Below are 20,538 nucleotides of genomic sequence, written 5' to 3'. Positions count from 1 at the left end.
TACAGCATGTTCAGAAAAAATTTTTTCCGCGCGTGGTAGTGGAAAAACCACAATTTTCTCGAAATTGTGCAAGTTTAACGCCTCCGAAAAGATTGTATTGTATTTAAGTTCGTGTGTATTCACATAAATTAAATGGAAATTATTTCATACTTTCTAATTTTTTCGAAGCTGGTTTAATTTTTTTTTATAAAATTTTTAATCAGTCCTTTTCACGGCCGCACAGGAACTACAATCGACGAGATATCTCGTTTCCGCGATGTCGAAGAAACGATGCTGTGTAATAAGGATACACGAGATATCTCGTCCACGGCATCGTTCGTTCGTCAAGAATCGGTGTTTTCCAGAATCATATGATTCTCGAAAAATCAATATCTCCTTGGGAACGATTTCATTTGATTTAAACGACGCCTTCATCGAATACATTGTACGCTGGGAGAGCACAGTTTCGCGCGGCATCGCGAAGAGCATCGATCTCTTTCCGCGTCGGAGTAAGTAATTTCGTTCGATATCGATACGAGTTATAAAAGTGTGCTACGAGTTCAACATTTTGTGAAAGTGTGGTGGTTGTATGTGGCAGTCAAATGGATTTACGGCTGAATAAGTGAGTTTTTAATTCAATAAGTTTGTGCTTCTTCTATCGTTCGGGTAAAGTTACCGATGATGTGACTCCTCACCGATTTCGATGACTTTGAAATATGTTATAAATTCGATGTTTTAAATATCTTTTTCCTTTGAAATAAAGCTCATCGAAATCGGCGAGGAGATAGTATGTACATCGATCGATTTACAATTACAAATTTTTACAATAATATCGTAAACTAAAGCCGATCGACAGAAACTGTAAAGGGAAATGTTGTTCAGAATCATGGTCTTGACAACACATCCAAAGCTTATCTCGATTGGCGAAGAGATAGTACATCGATCGATTTACAATTACAAATTTTTATAATAATATCGTAAACTAAAGCCGGTCGACAGAAACTGTAAAGGGAAATGTTGTTCAGAATCATGGTATTGACAACATATCCAAAGCTTATCGAAATCGGATAGGAAATAGTACATCGATCGATTTACAATTACAAATTTTTACAATAATATCGTAAACTAAAGCGATCGACAGAAACCGTAAAGGGAAATGTTGTTCAGAATCATGGTCTTGGCAACATATCCAAAGCTTATCGCGATTGGCGAAGAGATAGTACATCGATCGATTTACAATTTCAAATTTTTATAATAATATCGTAAACTAAAGCCGATCGACAGAAACTGTAAAGGGAAATGTTGTTCAGAATCATGGTATTGACAACATATCCAAAGCTTATCGAAATTGGCGAGGATTCACATCATCGAGAAACTTTTGTTCGTTGCGACATCGCGGCGTGCCACCGACACTCGGCTGCCGGCGCGCCGGGCTCAGCCGGGCTGCACGCGTCTAGCTCGCGCTCTGATTGGTCCGTGTTTTTCGTTAATAACTCGTTAACGAAGCCGCGGACGACATTTTTTCAAAGGAAAATGTCGCTTGAAATGATCTCAGGAACCTCCCATTTTCGGCTCCGGACCTAATTTTGAGACACCCTGTATAGTAAGAATATATTTGTCTTCTTTGATAATTAACTCAAATTCATTAAACCCATAATTATCGTCCAATATCCTAACCAAGTAATTGAACGTCCCCACATAATACAATCTTACCGCTCGGATTGTATCAATTAAATTATACTAGTTACGAGGCTTACTAATTATCCTAGCAATTCCCTGATTAACCATCAGGTTCTTTCGCGACATTCCAATTGTCCGAACAGAGATTTATCCAACCTAGCGGCTCCCCAGTTTCGCATTGGGTTCGTCCGCATCCTAACAGCTCCCTGATTTCGCATCAGGTTCGTCTGTGCTATTATACAACCTCCTAGCAGCTCCCCGGTTTTGCATCGGGTTCGTCTGCGTTTGACTCCATTCCTAGAGGCTCCCTGACTTCGCGTCAGGTTCGTCCTCGCTGTCAATAATCCTAGCGGCTCCCCGATTTCGCATTGGGTTCGTCCGCGTTCCTTAACTAACAAATTTATATCATATTCCTAGGGTAATAACCCTTCGCCGGCCACTCGTGCTGCTCGCGGCCCTGGCTCGAAACACTGCACTTGTAAGAGCACCTCAACGTCAGATATTTAACATTTTTCTAATACTTACATTTTCGAGGTGCCAGCTGAACTAGTACGTGCTGCTTTGCGTCGGGCAGTTTCAAGTTTTTTCTTTGCTGCCTTTGCTATTTCGTCTAGGATGTACTGGGGTTCCCTAATCTTCTGGTTTCCTCTATCCTTTCTGCTGTCGATAATTTCGGGCAGCATACAATGTATATAAAACCGTGACAATTGTGGCTCCATTTTAAGTTGCCAAAAGACGTCGTCTCTTTCAACTCGAATTACCTTTATCCCTTTTTTTGTCCACACACCAAATAGGCAGCATTTTCTGCCCGTTATGTGCAATTGTCCTTGCACTTGGTAGTAGTGGTCGTGTGATTTGCTCATTGCGCTGCCCGTACTGTCTTCAAACATCTCTCGGACGGCTGTGACTGTATGTAATGCCTCTTCCGGCGTTAGATTTTCTGCGGTTTCGGGCACTTTACTTCGACAATGCCGTCGTCACCGATCAAACCATCCGGTGATGCTCCCAAATAGGGAAGCTATGCGTCGATGAAAAGACCGCAGTCTTTAATTTTTACATTCTCCTTTGTCGACAATTCTGCGAGAGCAGGAGCTTCGTTCTGCTTTCCGTATCGTACGGCAGCAACGTTTAGAGGCTTTGGACGGACCAGTACCTCTACCAGTTTGGCACACCGCGTTGTTTTTAATCGACGGCACACTTTGCCAAAGTTTGACGCTGTCAACATTTCTGACTTGTACGTCAGCCACTTGCTGTTGTTGCATTGACCAACGGTATCCTGCTGGATCTGTTCCCTTTCTTGCGCCTGATCCTCTAGCTTTTTCATATGGGCTGTCTTGCGCAGTTCATATACATATATGTGGCTCCATGTCTGGCTTTTGTGCGTTTGGTCCGTAATCTTTATCCTTGCCTGCAGGGAACTGCTGTTTTGTCCTTTTGCAGCCACTCTTCCTACGGGAATTTTGTGATGCTTCGTTTTTACGTCGTTCCTCCAAATTCTTCAAAATTGGTGAGGGCGCGCCGCCGAGGGATGTCTGCAGACGAGACATTACTGCTTTTGTGTTCAACTAGATCACAGCAGCGTAAACTCTTGCGTTGTACGATCCTCTTTGACCGAAATTGAGTCTCTTCCCGCCAATGTGCTTCGCGACGATGGCATTGAAACTCTCCACCGCGTTATTGTTGCTCTGATAGAGGAGGCTTTCAGAGTACGCCGCCAACGTATTTACGATATCCTGTATCTTTTTATACACTCCCTGATTTGATAAGTCGGGAACAATGTTGACTTCATCTTCTTTCTGAGATCCATCGCAGAAATATCTGGCGCACCGTCTGTGATCTCCGAAAACGTGGCTGGTCACATTGACGATGTCTTCATGCAAACGTTTGATCTTCTCTGCTATCGACACGTTCTCATTCATCCTGAATGCAGCAGCTCTCGCAATTCCCGTGCGCATCCGCCGAATACTTTTCTCTACCATTTTCCTGTAGTAGCCAGCCTGAGTCTTCTTCACAACATCCTTCATCTTGTTGCAGAAGTTGCGCAACAAATGGTTCGTACATTCGATCTTCTTCACGCGGAGCGACGTTCCGTATGGCTTGCAGTCCAAAATTTTTTTGTATACACTGCTGTCGCCGTCAGCAATTAGTGTTGAGTACACTAATCCGTGTGTTTCCTTGCTGGCCTTGAAACCTTCTGCGATGGCGTCGCCCTCCATTTGTGTCGATGCCTGGTTTCTGCCCCAATTTTTAAAACATTTGTGTTTCGGCGCTTCTTTTTCCAGTTTCGCTGCTTTCTGGCAAATGCTGCAGATTCGATTATTTATTCCGACGTATAGGACCTTCCCGGTGTAAAATCCAATGATCACGCCAACACCCGACGCCGAGTTGTACATTCCGCTTTTGTAGGACCTTTTCATCCAGGTCCCGTCAGCCAGGACAGGAATGTGTGGAGTTCCGCATGGTAAGATATCGCCTCTTGCAATGGCTAGCGCTCTTTCTTCAGCAGCCGCTGCCGACATTGCTTCTTCCGCAATAAGTTGGGATTTATCCACGATCGTGTCGTGATATTTACGGTACGTCTTCTTCGTCATACAGGGGACGTTGATGGCTGAGAAAAGTCCCTCCATTTGTGAATATCCGCCTCCGGCGGTCATTGCTGCGACGACTGCACTCAGCTCGATGTCAACAGACGACTTCTCTCTAGTATCTGCGGGCAGATTATGGACTTCGAATGTCTCATTGCACATCTGGCATCTCAAATGCATGGTTGTCCTCAGACCCGATGTCTTCGTACGTTCTATACGGATGCTCGTCGACGAACATGTAATCACCGAGTGATTGGCAACCTTCAACATTTGTTCGCCGACGTAGGCCAGGTGAGAGATGCTGTACCTGTCCGAAGGGCACGATTCCGCCTGTGATGTGGTCGTCGTTCCTCTTTCCACGACGTAGTACTCCTCTTCGTCGGCAGCAGTGACTGTCTGCATGTCTGTCGTCTCTCCAACATCTTCTGTCATGTTGCGCAATGTTTCTCCTCCGAGTCCACCTGACGCCGCGCTGCATTTTCTGCTTCCATTTCTTGAATTCTATGACTTCTTCAATTTCTACGAATTCTTCAATTTCCATGCTTTCTTCAATTCCTATGGTTTTATCACAGATGGTGTTGTCGCACACCTCTTCCAGTACGCTTGATGCCGGTGATGCTTCCCTTTCTTTATTATGTTCGCCCATCGCCACGAAATGCTCGGCGTTTGTCTCCCACGACATTGGTTCTTCGTTTCCAACAGGTGCCGGCGCTCCATTTTCCGCACCCGTTGACTGCTTTTCCAGGCCAAGCCTCGATAACCGCTGCTGTCTGCAAACAGAATACAAAAACATGTTGATGGCTACACACAACAGAACGGTGGATAGACACACACAAAAACTAAAGAACAAATGCACAGTACAAGTGCATTCTCTGCAATTCGTTCAAGATTTTTAAATTGAAAATCTTGCATGGGAAAAAAAACAAAAACCTCAAAAAATCGAAAAATTGCAGATTTCGCGTGGAAGGCACTTATTATCAGTGCGTTTATCATCCTTGAACGTTTTACAGAAATAATTAAAAACCGAAATCAACTTGATTAGCATTTCTAGAGCATCAGCATTACATCTGTAAATATTTTAGTAATTGGATTATATCTCTAACAAGAAATCCTACATATATTAAATACACACCCGCAATGCAAAGATCAAAGAACAAACGTACAGTTTCACTTTCCGTGCCTTTCTGTTCTTATTAGATTCCATGCACAAATCCGCCTTACAAGAAGTAAGCCCCATTTTTGTTGGGAAACATCCAAACCCATTAGTTGCGGTTTCGCGCCGATATACCTGAATGGCCGTCGGGTTGCTCGGCCGTGTTTATTGAACCATTCAGCCACGGCGACCGAGGCCTTGGTCGCCCTGGCAGAAAACCATTGGAAGGATTTACTTGAGAACTTTCCACGAATAATTTTACGAATTGGAGGTAACACGGAAAGCGAAATGGGGAAAAGTTCACCATTATTAATTTCTTTTCAAACGTCGTGGGTATCTATGTATAGTTTTGTCGCGGGGTGTGTAAGCAGGCCTGCAGTGGAACGGCTAACGCATTGAGCCAACCGAGCAGCTGGGAACGGGGCTAATATTTCCAGATGTTGTGTTGAAATGCTAATCAAGTTGATTTCGGTTTATAATTAAATCTGTAAAATGTTAACGGGTGATCAGTGCCACATAGGCTTACAGAATAAATAGAACGTAACAATTGCAAGGTCAGCTTATTGTTAGTTCTTCGCAGAAAAAACGTCGAAAAAATCGGTTACATGTATGTATGTCTGTATGTATGTCTGTATAGGGAAAAGTTGTTGAAAATATTCACCCTGATAACATATTAAAAAATCATCGAAATCGGTCAAATGTAACCTTTTACGCGCAATCGCCAATACATTTTGCAAAACTTGCCATTGATTGAATGATAGAAGGAAATTATTTTAAAAGTATTCGTTTCGAAATTTCATCGAAGCCGGACGTTTTCTCGATGAGAGGTCAGAGTGATTCGAAGTTTTCCCTTGAACGAATGGAGCTATAAAAATTGGTGTGACAATGAGCTGGTAAAGGCCGCCGTGCACCCCTGTTTCAGGTAGGGTCATTATGGTATTATGGTCATTTGTCTGTACGGCTGGTCCCGAGAAAATACCAGTAAACTGTATACGACTAAATAAACCTATTTATACCTCGAGAACAATATTAGCAACCACTCTTTGCCGAGGTGTTCGTGTTTACAAAAAGAGACAAACCTTGGGCCTGACTGCAATAGTAATAAAAAACATCTCGAATACCGGAGTGTAGTAGGAAAAACCCGAGTAATAATGTAGGGACCCTAGCGTGCCAGATTTCAGAAGAAATGATGAACGAGGTTTGCAGAAACGTTAGCCAAAACAGTATTAAAAAATTGTATAAATATTTACCGAAAACTTCCAAATACTCTGGCCCCTCATCGAAAATACGTAAAAACAGAATTTGTTTAAATTTTTCGACATTATGAAGTTGATTGTCGAGGTTGAAAAAATTAGTTTGTAATAGCTCAATCCTTTACGAATGAAACGAAAAAAAAGTGTAGTTCAATCGGCCAAACAGTTCCTGAGATGAAAGTGAGGCCTGTTCTCCATAGAGAACAGCCCCGGGAACGGCACATAAACAAATCGAGCCTATCATTGCTAGGTCTGCCTATGCCCACCACAGCCGCGCCCGTAGTCCCAATGTTACACGCTACATGGTATGTGTGGTTGCTGTAGCCAATGCTTCGACGACAACAGCCGCAAATGCGTGTGAAACGAGGCCTGCCTCCTCCACTCTGAGCCAATCGGCCGCGCATTCAAACCTAGACACGTCACCGTACTCCCGCCCTGAAAAGCTTCTTCTCAGGCTCGCATCAATACAATCACACTAGTTCGGACCCATACGAGATGGCGCCTTGCCACCCCCTGCAATCGCATAGTAGTGGGCGATAACGGTATAATCTCTCGTACGGGGCAGTTCAAATTTGTTTTCAAAAATGGCATTTCGTCGGAATTGCAGATAGAAATACTAAAAGTCGCATTTTAGAACTCTTTAGACAGTGGACTCATGTTGAAAATTTAAGAAATGCGTTTAGTAGAACTGTGCCAATTTTATCGTATTCTGCAAATTTTGTCAATATCGGTCAACGTGTTAATGAGCAACAAACGTTTACAGATGATAAAAATTGCAGATTTTCACAAGGTTAAATTCCTGCAAACGACTCTTTTCATTTCGTAAAAACTTTAGTAAAGCTAGATTACTGGAATGGGCCACTGTGCCCCGGTTTATTGGTGGTATACCTTCTGCCGTAACGGACTTTCGGTCATAAAACGTCTGTATACCTGAAATGCTAATAGGCACCTTCGCTCCCGAAACATTCATCGCGGTCAATCTGCAAGCGGGAAGGAAATGTAATTTTTCTGACTACCTGGTCATTGTTACATTTATTTTTGACGGCAGAGAAACCTTCATAAACCTCTTTCACATACACAGGCGTGCGATATTATTTCGGTTCTGTAATTGTTATTTTTCCGTTCTGGATTTCGGTTCCCCCGGTTTCGGTTCTGTATTTCGCACTGTGTTCGGCACATAAATTTTTTTTTTATACGTTGCAGCACAAACAAATGCAGAAGGCGAGGAAGGATTTCTTCAAAAATCTACGGAGACACACTGGGCAGCGCGCCGCGGAGGCCGCGGAGATGGCCGCGGCGCGGCGCACAGTGGGACCTTTCTTTCTAATCGGAGACAAAATCAAAGAACACTCGATAGAAATGAGGCAGAGCGATAAAATTTTTTTTAAAGTAAAGCTGAAATTTTGCAGAATATGGGAAAAATAGGGAGATTATGGTAAGAACGTTTTTGAACGTTGAGAAAATTCGTTAAACTTGCACAATTTCGAGAAAATTGTAGTTTTTCCAATACCACACGCTGAAAAAATATTTTTTTGAACATGCTGTACTTCATTTCCCGTAGATTTTTTCACGCTGATTTCAAATCTGGTCTCAAAAGTTGTCTGCGACCTCAGGATATTGCAAAATCGATTTCTTGAAATTCTACATGTTTAACGAATTTTCTCAAGGTTAAAAAACGTTCGTACCATAATCTCCCTATTTTTCCCATATTCTGCAAAGTTTCAGCTTTAATTTAAAAAAATTTTCATCGCTTCGTCTGTCTAGAATTCTCTAGTCTAGACATTGTGTCTGGGCCTGTGCCGCGATCGAGTGGAACATTGTCAGTTTAGAGTTATTTATTGACGTGCTTAGCTCTTAGAATTAGTTACGGACTAGGGTACGGTTGAAAGTCGAGTGTCCTCTTTCGTTTCGGAAAAGCAAATCAGCCGTACCCCGGGCAATGACGATTGACGCATCGCAGGCCCACACTCAGCGGAAAGCCGACACCAGTTTGGGGACAGATACCTGAACAAGGGACCATTGTGTATAGGCTTGTCTTATTTACGAGGCTTGCGTGAGGAACAAAATCACGATTTTAGTAGGCGTACCAAATAATGGGATTACGCCCCGAACTGGTGATTGGTCCCTCGGTTATCCCTACCTTTTATTATAAACGTTATCATGAACTCTATTATGGACTTTTTTATGAACTGGTGTTTTGAACTTTGAACTGTTGAATCTTGGCCGTTCCAAGATTTTATGACGAGTGTGATCCGTGCACGCATTCTTGTACAATTCAGAGCGTTTGATTGCTCTTGAACCAGCAGCAATCTTGGATTCAACAACGCTCAACAAACATCGTCTTTAATCATTGTTTAAACATGTTTAAACAATTATAATGTATTAATATTGGATATCACTGTACTCGGAAAAGTCTACAGAATCTTTTGCTGTAAAGAACAATTCAATATCTTGTATAATAACATCACAAGATTTGTTTAAAGTTGAAAAATATGTCTTTTTTTTAACTGCATTTTCTCAAAAACTGGACGTATAGGAAAAAAATGAAAAATAGATTCGGAATCAGCGCGGAAAACTCTATAAGAATCGCATAGTGGGAATCGAAATACTTTTTGGCTGTTGGACAGTGTTACAGCAGAAGCATGCGAGTATGTAATCTCAGTTTAGTAAGTAAACTGTCAGGGGTGGGCCCGACGGCTGGGTCGGGTAATGTACTCACCGCACTGAATAATATTTACACTATGAAACTTGAAAATCAAGGAGTGCATATACACTAAAACAACAGAGAAATGAGAAAAAATTTTGCAATAATAATAACTGCAATAATAATAAAAAAACATCTGGAATTCCAGTTGTACCTGAATAACAAACAAGAAAGCGAGCTAATAAAAACGTGGTGAAAATGTACGGACACAAACGTCCCACATTTCAAAACAAATTATGAAAAAGGTTAGGTTTCTGAAATACATATGTATAACGGTATACATATACAGGGTGTCTCAAAATTAGGTCCGGAGCCGAAAATGGGAGGTTCCTGGGATCATTTCAAGCGACATTTTCCTTTGAAAAAATGTCGTCCGCGGCTTCGTTAACGAGTTATTAACGAAAAACACGGACCAATCAGAGCGCGAGCTAGACGCGTGCAGCCCGGCGCGCCGGCAGCCGAGTGTCGGTGGCACGCCGCGATGTCGTAACGAACAAAACTTTCTCGATGATGTGAATCGTCGCCAATTTCGATAAGCTTTGGATATGTTGTCAATACCATGATTCTGAACAACATTTCCCTTTACAGTTTCTGTCGATCGGCTTTAGTTTACGATATTATTGTAAAAATTTGTAATTGTAAATCGATCGATGTACTATTTCCTATCCGATTTCGATAATCTTTGGATATGTTGTCAATACCATGATTCTGAACAACATTTCCCTTTACAGTTTCTGACGATCGGCTTTAGTTTACGATATTATTGCAAAAATTTGTAATCGTAAATCGATCGATGTACTATTTCCTGTCCGATTTCGATAAGCTTTGGATATGTAGTCAAGACCATGATTCTGAACAACATTTCCCTTGACGGTTTTCGTCGGTCGGCTTTAGTTTACGATATTATTGTAAAAATTTGTAATTGTAAATCGATCGATGTACATACTATCTCCTCGCCGATTTCGATGAGCTTTATTTCAAAGGAAAAAGATATTTAAAACATCGAATTTATAACATATTTCAAAGTCATCGAAATCGGTGAGGACCCACATCATCGGCAACTTTACCCGAACGATAGAAGAAGCACAAACTTATTGAATTAAAAACTCACTTAGGGTCGATTCATACCTCACCGGTTTCTGCAGCCGGGCCGATATTCTTACCCAGGTTTAAGGACCAGTTAGTTTGCCACAGCATCCGGCCGCCACCAATGCTTAAGGATAGGGCGACGGACATCGGCAGCACCGGTCCGATTTCTCTCCGAAATTTTTCCTCGCGCCGGGCCGCAGCCGTCAGGTCATAAATTCTCGACGGGGGTCGCGGCTGCCTGCTGTGCGTAGCACAAAAAAAAGGTTTTTATGTGCTCTACAACTCCTTAGGTAAACTATCGGTAGGTCTCCTTTATAACATCATGGAAGACGGAAGCGTTCCTACCGCTTGGTGAATTCTTCTTAAATAATAATTTAAAATAATTGCTAAAAAATATATTAGAGACATATCTTTGTTCTGCAAATTTTCCACCGGATCTAGTGTGAAAAAATGTTTAAATATATGGTCGTATTCTACGATTCTTGTTCTTTGAAATACCGTTCTTTTTTCATTGTTCGTAACAACTTGTTGCCATCATTCAGGTTACCTGTCAATTCCCGTATCTCAATGACTAATTAGCAACATGTGTTTTCGATATACAAGTAAAATTACTTGCTTATTTAAAATGCGCCATAACTCTTTCCTTCCAACCTAATACACATATGATATCAAAAATTATTTCGGATACACCGGAAAATAATAAAATGTTCATTTTATGGAAACCAATAGTGTCATTTCGCCCACTACGATACTTTGCAACTGTCCGCATCATGTAAAAATTTCATACGACACACATGTGATGTGAAATACTCCAGTAACTACAAACAGCTGTTAGGTTTGAATTGTTTGTTATTTCGGGTGAATAAAATTGCTGAATATTCTTTAGACATTACACCTTCCACGTAGTGAAAAACATTTTCAATTTGTTTATGTCCAACAAGTAGTCTAATACACTGCCCCGTAAGTACGAGCGATGGGGGGGAACAGCGCAGTGGGTTCAGATATAATAAACCGCTACCGCCCACTACTACGCGATTGTAGGGACTGGCAAGGCGCCATCTTGTATGGGTCCGAACTGTTGACATTGTATTGATGCGAGCCTGAGAAGAAGGTTCCCAGCCAGGACGTATCTAGGTACGAACGCGCGGCCGATTGGATCAGAGTGGAGGAGGCAGACCTCGTTTCACACGCACTTTCGGCTGTCGTCGAAATATTGGCTACAGCGGCCACACATACTACGTAGCGTCCAACGTCAAAGTCAAAACATTGGGGCTATAGGCGCGGGGCTGTGGTGGGGATGATAGCAAGACTTAGCGATAGGCTCGCTTTGTTTATGTGCCGTTCCCGGGGCTGTTCTCTATGGAGAGGTGTATCACAGTTCATTACTATTGAATTGGAAGTCGGCACTTTCTCGGGCAACATGTGTTGACTGTAAAATAATTTGTAGGCGCCCCGACTTCTCCGGAGGAAAATAAATGTAAAAATGCTACATACAGCGACTCCCACTAATATTCGGACGCTTAAAAAAAGACGATGACTTTTTAAATATTCTACTATACGATTTCAACTTTTTTGTGAAGCTATAGAGCAATTAGTTTACTACAGGATGGGAAAAGAAATTTTTTAAAAAATTGCAATTGATCGGAATTGTAGAAAAAATACTAAAAGTTGCATTTTACAATTTTTTTATGTGGGCCTATATTGAAAATTTAAAAAGTACGTTTTGTAGGTCTGTGTCAATTGTGAAAGTTTCATCGAAATCGGTTAAAATTCGTGAAAAATTGAAATTTTCAACATCTTTGAACGTTTGCAGCTTATTGCAACATCGACTGATTTTGAAGGAATTTTCAGAATTGACACAGATCTACAAAACCTATGTTTTAAATTTTCAATATAGGCCCACGTAAAAAAGAAAAAATTTCCTTTCGCGTCCTGTAGTAAACTAATTGATCTGACTTTCTAAAAAAGCTCAAATCATATAGTCCAATATTTGAAAAGTTATCGTCTTTTTTGGAGTGTCCAAATATTAGTGGGAGTCATTGTATGTAGTCTTCGAGAATACACGTAGAGGGGAGTATGCACAGGAAAGTAGTAAGTAAATTGTTCATTTTACACTGCGACACTTTGCAACTTGATTGACCTTGTACACACCGTTTAAAAATTTCATACGGTACACATGGAATGTGAAACACTCCAATAACTACAAACAGCTGCACATAGAAGGTGTTCTCCTGTTCGTCCGTTACCTTAAGTTCATAAATTTTATTACAGGTAAAGACAGGTATAAATGAGGGTAGCGTAAAAATAAGTTTCGTTGACGAGCATAAATTACTTTATGACCACCGTCCGACAAAAGCACGAAGGAAAACACGTGGCCAACACGTGTTGGAAGGGACTTCCACATTCTAAATTATAATGTACCAGCTCAAAAATCACACCAATAGATTGCAACGTTGCCCGAAAAGGCGTGTTGTGTTGCTCGCGGATTTGTTTATGTTCTGACTAGTTCAAAACACGTCCCCGTACGAATGATAGCGGGACAGCTGTGGGCTAAGATATGAAAACCGCTACCCGCGAGTTTAATTTTTTTGAAAAGTTAGTACAATTAATTGACAACATGACGTGAAAAAGATTTGTAGAAAATTGCAATTGGTCGGAATTGCAGAGGAAATACTAACAGTTGTATTTCGCAATTTTTTTGGGGTGGCCCTTTATTAAAAATTTCAAGAGCACGTTGTGTGGATCTACAGGGTGTTTCACGCTATTCCTGGCCAGCGTTTTTCTTTCAAATTATTAGAAAAACATGAAAGAGGAAAAAGTAGTACATACTGTTTTTTATACGCACAACGCAACGACATATGTAATTATTCTGTGTTTATAATATTTTGTTAGATACGAAGGTGACCTTCAATTTTTTTAAATAGAATGCTTTATTATTTCTTATGTCACATGAGAGCGCGTGTCTAGTCGAATTCATTCGTATACTGTGCAGTGACCCTCAAGGTCATGCAAGGTCAGAAACGAAAGAAGCATTTTGAAATACTTGCAAACACATTGGTATTAAATATTCAAAATGCTTTTTTCGTTTCCGAGCTTGCATGACCTTGAGGGTCGCTGTACAATATACGGATTTACGTCTAACAAAATATCATAAACACAAAAAAATTACATATGTCGTTCCATTGCGTATAAAAAACAGTATGTACTACTTTTTCCTCTTTCATGTTTTTCTAATAATTTGCAAGAGAAACGCTGGCCAGGAATAGATCCACACAACGTGCTCTTCAAATTTTTAATAAAGAGCCACCCCAAAAAAATTGCGAAATACAACTGTTAGTATTTCCTCTGCAATTCCGACCAATTGCATTTTCCACAAATCTTTTTCCACGTCGTGTAATCAATTAATAATTGTACTAACTTTTCAAAAAAATCAAACTCTTTGTTATAACGTTTAAATTCCTTAACAACGTATTCGCCACCTATTGACACGACAAACTCTGACAAGTTCTAGTCAATAGCTTTTTAAATAAATACAGCATGTTATATTCTGCCTATGCCACGCCGGAGCGGCGCCGGAAAGATTTCGGAGAGCTTGGAATTTCTCCGGCGACGGATCGGCGACGGACCAGCTCTAGGATAGGCATCTCCTGAGGTGTAGAGGGGAGTAAAAGATTCAGGGAACCCCTGGGGTTTGTCCGCGAACCCCTGGGGTAAGACACGATCCCCAGCGCTTGGCCTTTGTGCGAGCCTCACGAATTACGACCAGCCCACCGGACACCAAACTAAATGGTCCAACATGTCCGCGCGCCGGAGACGATGCAAACTAAAGGGTCCTTTAAGTGGCACAGTTCATATCTGAGCGATTCCGGCGAATCGGCTCCGATTCTTTTCGTCGAGCCGGTGAGGCCATATCTCTCGAGCGGGTTGACAGCTCCACAGCAGGGAGCAGGGCTCTTAGCTGTGCGTGGCACAAAAAAAAGGTTTTTATGGGCTCCACAACTCCTTAGGTAAACTATCGGTAGTTCTCCTTTACAACATCATGGGAATAGGAAACGTTCCTGCCACTTGGTGAATTCTTATTAATAAATAATGATTTATAATAATTATTAGGAACAATATTAGACATATCTTTGTTCTACAAACGTTTCCACCGGTTCAAGTGTGAAAAAATGTTAAAAAATATAGTTGTATTCTAAGATTCTTTCTCTTCGAAATTCCGTTTTTCACATTATTTGTAACAACTTGTTGCCATCTTTCAGGTAACCTGTCAGGTAATTCCCGTATCCCAATGACTAATTAGCATTGAAATGCGACAGAACTTTTCTTCGAACCTAATATACGATATCAAAAATTATTTCAGATACACCGGAAAATAATAAAATATTCATTTTAGGGAAACCAATAGTGTCATTTCGCCTACTATGTACCTACTCTGCAACTCTGTACACAGCACCTAAAAATTTCATACGGCACACATGAGACATGAAACACTCCAGTAACTACAAGCAGCTGTTAGGTTTGAATTGTTTGTGACTTCGAGCCCATAAACTTGCTGAATATTCTTTAGATATTCTGAAATAAGGGTCGACAGCGTTTGTCTTAAAATTACACCTTTCACGTAGTGAGCAAACATTTTCCATTTGTTTATGTCCAACGCGAGTAGTCGAATACATTGCCCCGTACGAGCGTTAGGGGAACAGCGTTACCGCTCTCTACTACGCGATTGTAGGGGGTGGCAAGACGCCATCACGTATGGGTCCGAACTGGTGACATTGTATTGATGCGAGCCTGAGAAGAAGCCTTCCCAGGCAGGAGTACGGTGGCGTGTCTAGGTTCGAATGCGCGGCCGATTGGGTCAGAGTGGAGGAGGCAGGTCTCGTTCCATAAATATTGGCTACAGCGGCCACACATACTATGTAGCGTACAACGTCCAAGTCAAAACATTGAGACTACGAGCGCGGTTGTGGTGGGGATAGGGCGACTTTATGATAGGCGCGATCTGTTTAGGTGTCGTTCCCGGGGCTGTTCTCGATGGAGGAGATGTTTACGACTGGTCATTACTATTGAGCTGGAAGTCGACAGTTTCTCGGACAACACTTGTTGACTGTCAAGTAATTTGTAGGCACCCGACTTCTCCGGCGAAAGATAAATATAAAAATGCTACATATCTATATCCGAGAAATCTCAAAAACGTTCAGACCTCCGCTGTGTTTACCTGAGATGTTTGACGAATTGTTTCACTGTACAGTTTGTCAGATGATATTCTTTTTTTTCGTTAGCATAGTAATAAATTGTTATTACGTTTAAATTCCTTAACAACGTATTCTCCACCTAATTAACACGACATACTCTGAAAAGTTCTAGGTAATAGCTTTTTAAATAAATACAGTATGTTATATTCTGCCTTCGTGCCAAAGTTAGTTTCATTTCGAACGTCGTTCGTATCGCACGTATTTAGTTGTGAAAATGCCACGTGAAGCTAAAAATACATCGTTTGATGTACGTCACCTTGTTATTTACAATCGCGAGGAAGGGAAATCATATCGAGAAATCGGTATATTATTACAATGTAGTAAGAGTATGTACTGTAGTACTGTAGCGGACATCAAACGAAGATAAAATCGTGAGGATAGAATTGAATCGATTACTCAGAATGGTCGTCCAAAACTACTTGACGTTCGTGCCAAACGTAATATGATTAGAAAAGCGAAAAAAGATCCTAAATCGTTGTGGGGTGTCGCACACTCCGAGTGTGCAGTACAGGTTAATTCCATCCACAGTGCAAAGTATTAGGTTGTCCCAAAAGTTCCTTCCGGAATGTGATCCCTTAATATTGCTAAATAAATATTAGGTTGTCCCAAAAGTTGGTTTTCGATGCATGCACATAATGCAAATTCATATTAAGAAGTACTAAAATATTAACATAAAGATTATCGTATTGTTTGTATTTATTTAGCGACATTAAAGGAACACATTCCGGAAGGAACTTTTAGGACAACCTAATACTTTGTTTTTTAATCTCGTAAGATTTCCACTCGGCAAGGTATACTGCAGGTGGCAATAATGACGGTAAAAGGTATTGTACCGTTTGTCCGTTAGCTTAAGGCTTAAGCCCATAAATTTTATGACAGGGAAAGTCAGGCACTGGTTTATTCTAAAAATAAGGTTAGCGTAAAAATTTGTTTCTTTGATGAGTATGAATTACTTTATGACCACCGTTCGACGAAAACGAGAAGGAAAACACATGGCCAACACATGCTGGATGGGACTTCGCCATACTAAATTATAATGTACCAACTCAGAAATCGTAACAATAGATTGCAACGTTGCCCGAAAGGCGATATTTGTTTATGTTCCGAGCAGTCCAATACACTGCCCCGTACGAGCGATAGGGGAACAGAGAGAGCACAGTGGGTTAAGATATTATAAACTGTTACCGCCCACTGCTACGCGATTGTAGGGGGTGGCAAGACGCCATCTCGTATGGGTTCGAACTGGTGACATTGTATTGATGCGAGCCTGAGAAGAAGCCTTCCCAGGCAGGAGTACGGTGGCGTGTCTAGGTTCGAATGCACGGCCGATTGGGTCAGAGTGGAGGAGCAGGTCTCGTTCCATAAATATTGGCTACAGCGGCCACACATACTATGTAGCGTACAACGTCCAAGTCAAAACATTGGGACTAAGAGCGCGGTTGTGGTGGGGATAGGGCGACTTTATGATAGGCACAATCTGTTTAGGTGTCGTTCCCGGGGGAACCTCTATTGAGAGGTTTATGACAGGTATATACATATATTACAGAGCTGGAAGTCGACACATCTGGACAACACGTGTTTACTGTAAAGTAATTTGTGTAGGTACCGACTAGTCCGGCGAAATAAAAATGCTACATCCGAGAAATTTAAAAAGTAGTATTTTCAGTCGTCCCTGTCATAAATGTCCGCTGTTTCTACATACCTGCAAAGTGAATTGTCAACGTTTTCATTGTATTATAACAGCTGCACTAACAAATCAATAAAGATGATGCTTGCAGAGCTTCAAGTTATTTTAGTTGAAAACACATGATTTTTTTCGCTATTCATTTGTCGAATATTTTAAACAAATGAGGTGTTTTCTTAGCAGATTAGTACTTGAGAATTTGGAAGAGGAATGAGGACTGGAGAGAAACGCTAGGAGATACAGGGGGCTAGTTGACTAATGGGGTTAATCGACTAATCCATTCTAATTTTAATACTATTAAGTAGACGATGCTGCTAACCGCAATATTGAAACTGAAGAATGACTAGATCACCATGTAATGTGTTGTCGTGGCCGAAACTTGCGTGTGATACTAATAAGAATAAAAAATCCAGAAACAAATAAATAATTATTTTTATATAAAAAATATCGATTTTTTGTCCATTAGGTATTGCTTGATATTTTTTCATGATTAGTTTATGAAAGTATGATATATTGACTACAATTTGAGGTATTTTATTTTATCCGGTGCGCATCGAGGTTAATGCATCTGGCCCTCAGAATCAGAGAATGATTCAGAATGTGCTTGATCTGAAATGAATCTTACACTGATAGCGTTTGTGGTGAAAACGGAGTGCAGTGCACACGTTGCAGCAAATGGCTCACGAAAAATGCATTAGATGTGTGTACGTATTAACTATGACTCGGATGATGATTTGTAGGCCTAATTTTATTTAATTTTGCCTACAAATCATCATCTGATTCACTACAGTAGATATGTATGAACGAATAAAAAGGTAAGTATTGTTAATACTATTATTTTTTCTTAATCACTTGAAAGAAACTCTGTAGAGTCGACTAACCCCGCAACCGGGATTTGTTGATTTGCTACTCTCACTAATATTAATTTGATTAAAACTACAACTAGGTTCAATCAAAGCGAAATTCAAAATTAAATCTATACATCCAAGTCAATGTACAAACTTTTGGTGTATAACAATCAGCAAAATACTAATGGTTCAGTGGTAACAATTAAATATGTTAAAAGTTAGTCGACTAACTGGCGTAGAAATAGCATATGCAGATCAGAAAGTCATATTTAACGGACAATATTTATTGTTAAATTTATTACATTTTAAAATTGTAACCTTAAAATTAACAGCATGTAAATACTTGAGAGCAACTAACAACACGCGTGGCAGTCTTAACCCTTAGCAGTTGAGCGGCAACTCGGAGACACCACTCCTGTGTGCTGTATCGGATCTGTGAAATAATTGTAACGTTATTAAAATATTTTATATCAAATAAATTGCTAAACATTTGAGTATTGCATGAGTGCATTGCATCAGAATGAAAATATTATTAGGTCAAAAGAAATGTTTAGTTTTCGTGTTAAAATAGTTTCGAGTGCAAAGGGTTGAGCTCACAGTACAAGCTGAAAATTTATCATCTAATTCGTACTTTTCAATAATCGGACCAAACGAACTGTGATCTGCTTTGAAATGCTAGAAGAATTGATCTACCAAATGACATGCAAGAAAGATTTTTGAAAAAATTGCAATTGCGCCCCGGTTCAGGTTTTTTTTTTTGGAACAGGCGAGCCTGTAATTTGAACATGAAAGTGTAAGAGGGCTCCTGAAGCAATGTGCTTCCTATCCTTCTATCGTGAAAGAAGTTAGAATTAGTAAGCTGATGGTTTGAGTTAGCAAATGCTAAGGGGTAATAACAAGAAAATTTTCAAAAAACTTATCGAGTGAATGCAGAGCAACATGAAATATGGCATTACGCCTAGTGTAGAAATTCTGTTAGTGAATGGAGGTTGAATAAAAGAGATGGTGTGTTTCCTGCAAAGCCTTCCTTCGTCACTCCCTGTAGTGTGGAGGGTTATCCCCCGAGGTGTTGTGGTTGTAAATTGGTTGATTTACAGTTGCCCCAGCTGGTTGATGTGCTGGAGGAGTCCTCCGGTTGGGGGGTGGCGGGCTGGTGCTGGATTTGCTGGTGAATTGTCAGAATCACCGATGATGATGTCCGCAGAAGGGTCTTGCTGGAGGTCAAGTGGAAAGCGGACCCTTGGAGTGTAGGGAAGGAGGTCCCTTCTAAACGTCAGAGTGTTACGGATCAGAGGGTTTTTATGACTCTCTGGTCCGTAGTTGGAAACGATTGAGTGAACAACCCTTTCAAGCAATGGTAGATTAGATTTTAAGTGGATATCGACTGTGGAGTGATCCATCGGAAGATTGAGAATAATTTTAATAGCCTTGCTTTGAATACGCTGCAAGGAAAGGAGATGAGTTTTGGCTGCAGTGTGCCAGAGGTGTGCTCCGTACGTGATTACAGAGCGTATGCAAGTTTTATAAATGAGCAGTTTCAAGTGAGTTTTTAACTTTGACTTGCCACCTATAAGGACGTTGGATGCGGCTAGTGCAGCAATGGCCTTTTTTCTCCTGTCCAGAACAGCAGAACCCCAATTCATTTTTGAGTCAAATTTGACCCCCAGGTATTTGACCTCTTTTTGCCAGGCAATACTGATGTTGTTGATTGAGAGGAGGGGGAGATCACTCTTCAAGTGCTTCCTTTTCCTGGTGAAAATGATGGCTTGGGTTTTTTCACCATTGAGTTTGAGCTTCCAGTTAAGGAAGAAAGAATTCAAAGAATCGAGATGAAGTTGGAGATTCATGATAAGTTGATGTATACGGAGTGAAGCCGCAATGATTGCGGTGTCATCAGCAAATAAGGCTAGAGTGGTTTTTGGGGAATGCGGAATATCATTGATGTACAACAGGAAGAGTAATGGAGCCAACCCTGATCCCTGGGGAACTCCGGCCTTGATCACAGATAATTGGGATTTGCTATTGCCAATTTGAACGAAAAATGTTCTACCTTCAAGATAGTGGTGAAGCAATTTGATTAGTCTCGGGTGGAAGTTGAGATCTATTAGTTTAGCTATCAGGCCATTATGCCAAACTGAATCAAAGGCCTTGTTAAGGTCAAGTAGGACCATGCCAGAGTAACGGTTTATGTTCATATGATGAACATGAAAGTGAGCGGTGCGGATCAACTGGTGAATGGTAGAGTGTTCGCTTCGGAAGCCGAACTGCGAATCAATGATGATATCGTTGGCTGCTATATGAGAATTTAGCA

The sequence above is a fragment of the Lasioglossum baleicum genome, chromosome 19 (genome assembly GCF_051020765.1).
Source record: "Lasioglossum baleicum chromosome 19, iyLasBale1, whole genome shotgun sequence".
NCBI classification, from domain to species: Eukaryota; Metazoa; Arthropoda; class Insecta; order Hymenoptera; family Halictidae; genus Lasioglossum; species Lasioglossum baleicum.
This window is presented reverse-complemented; position numbering follows the sequence as displayed.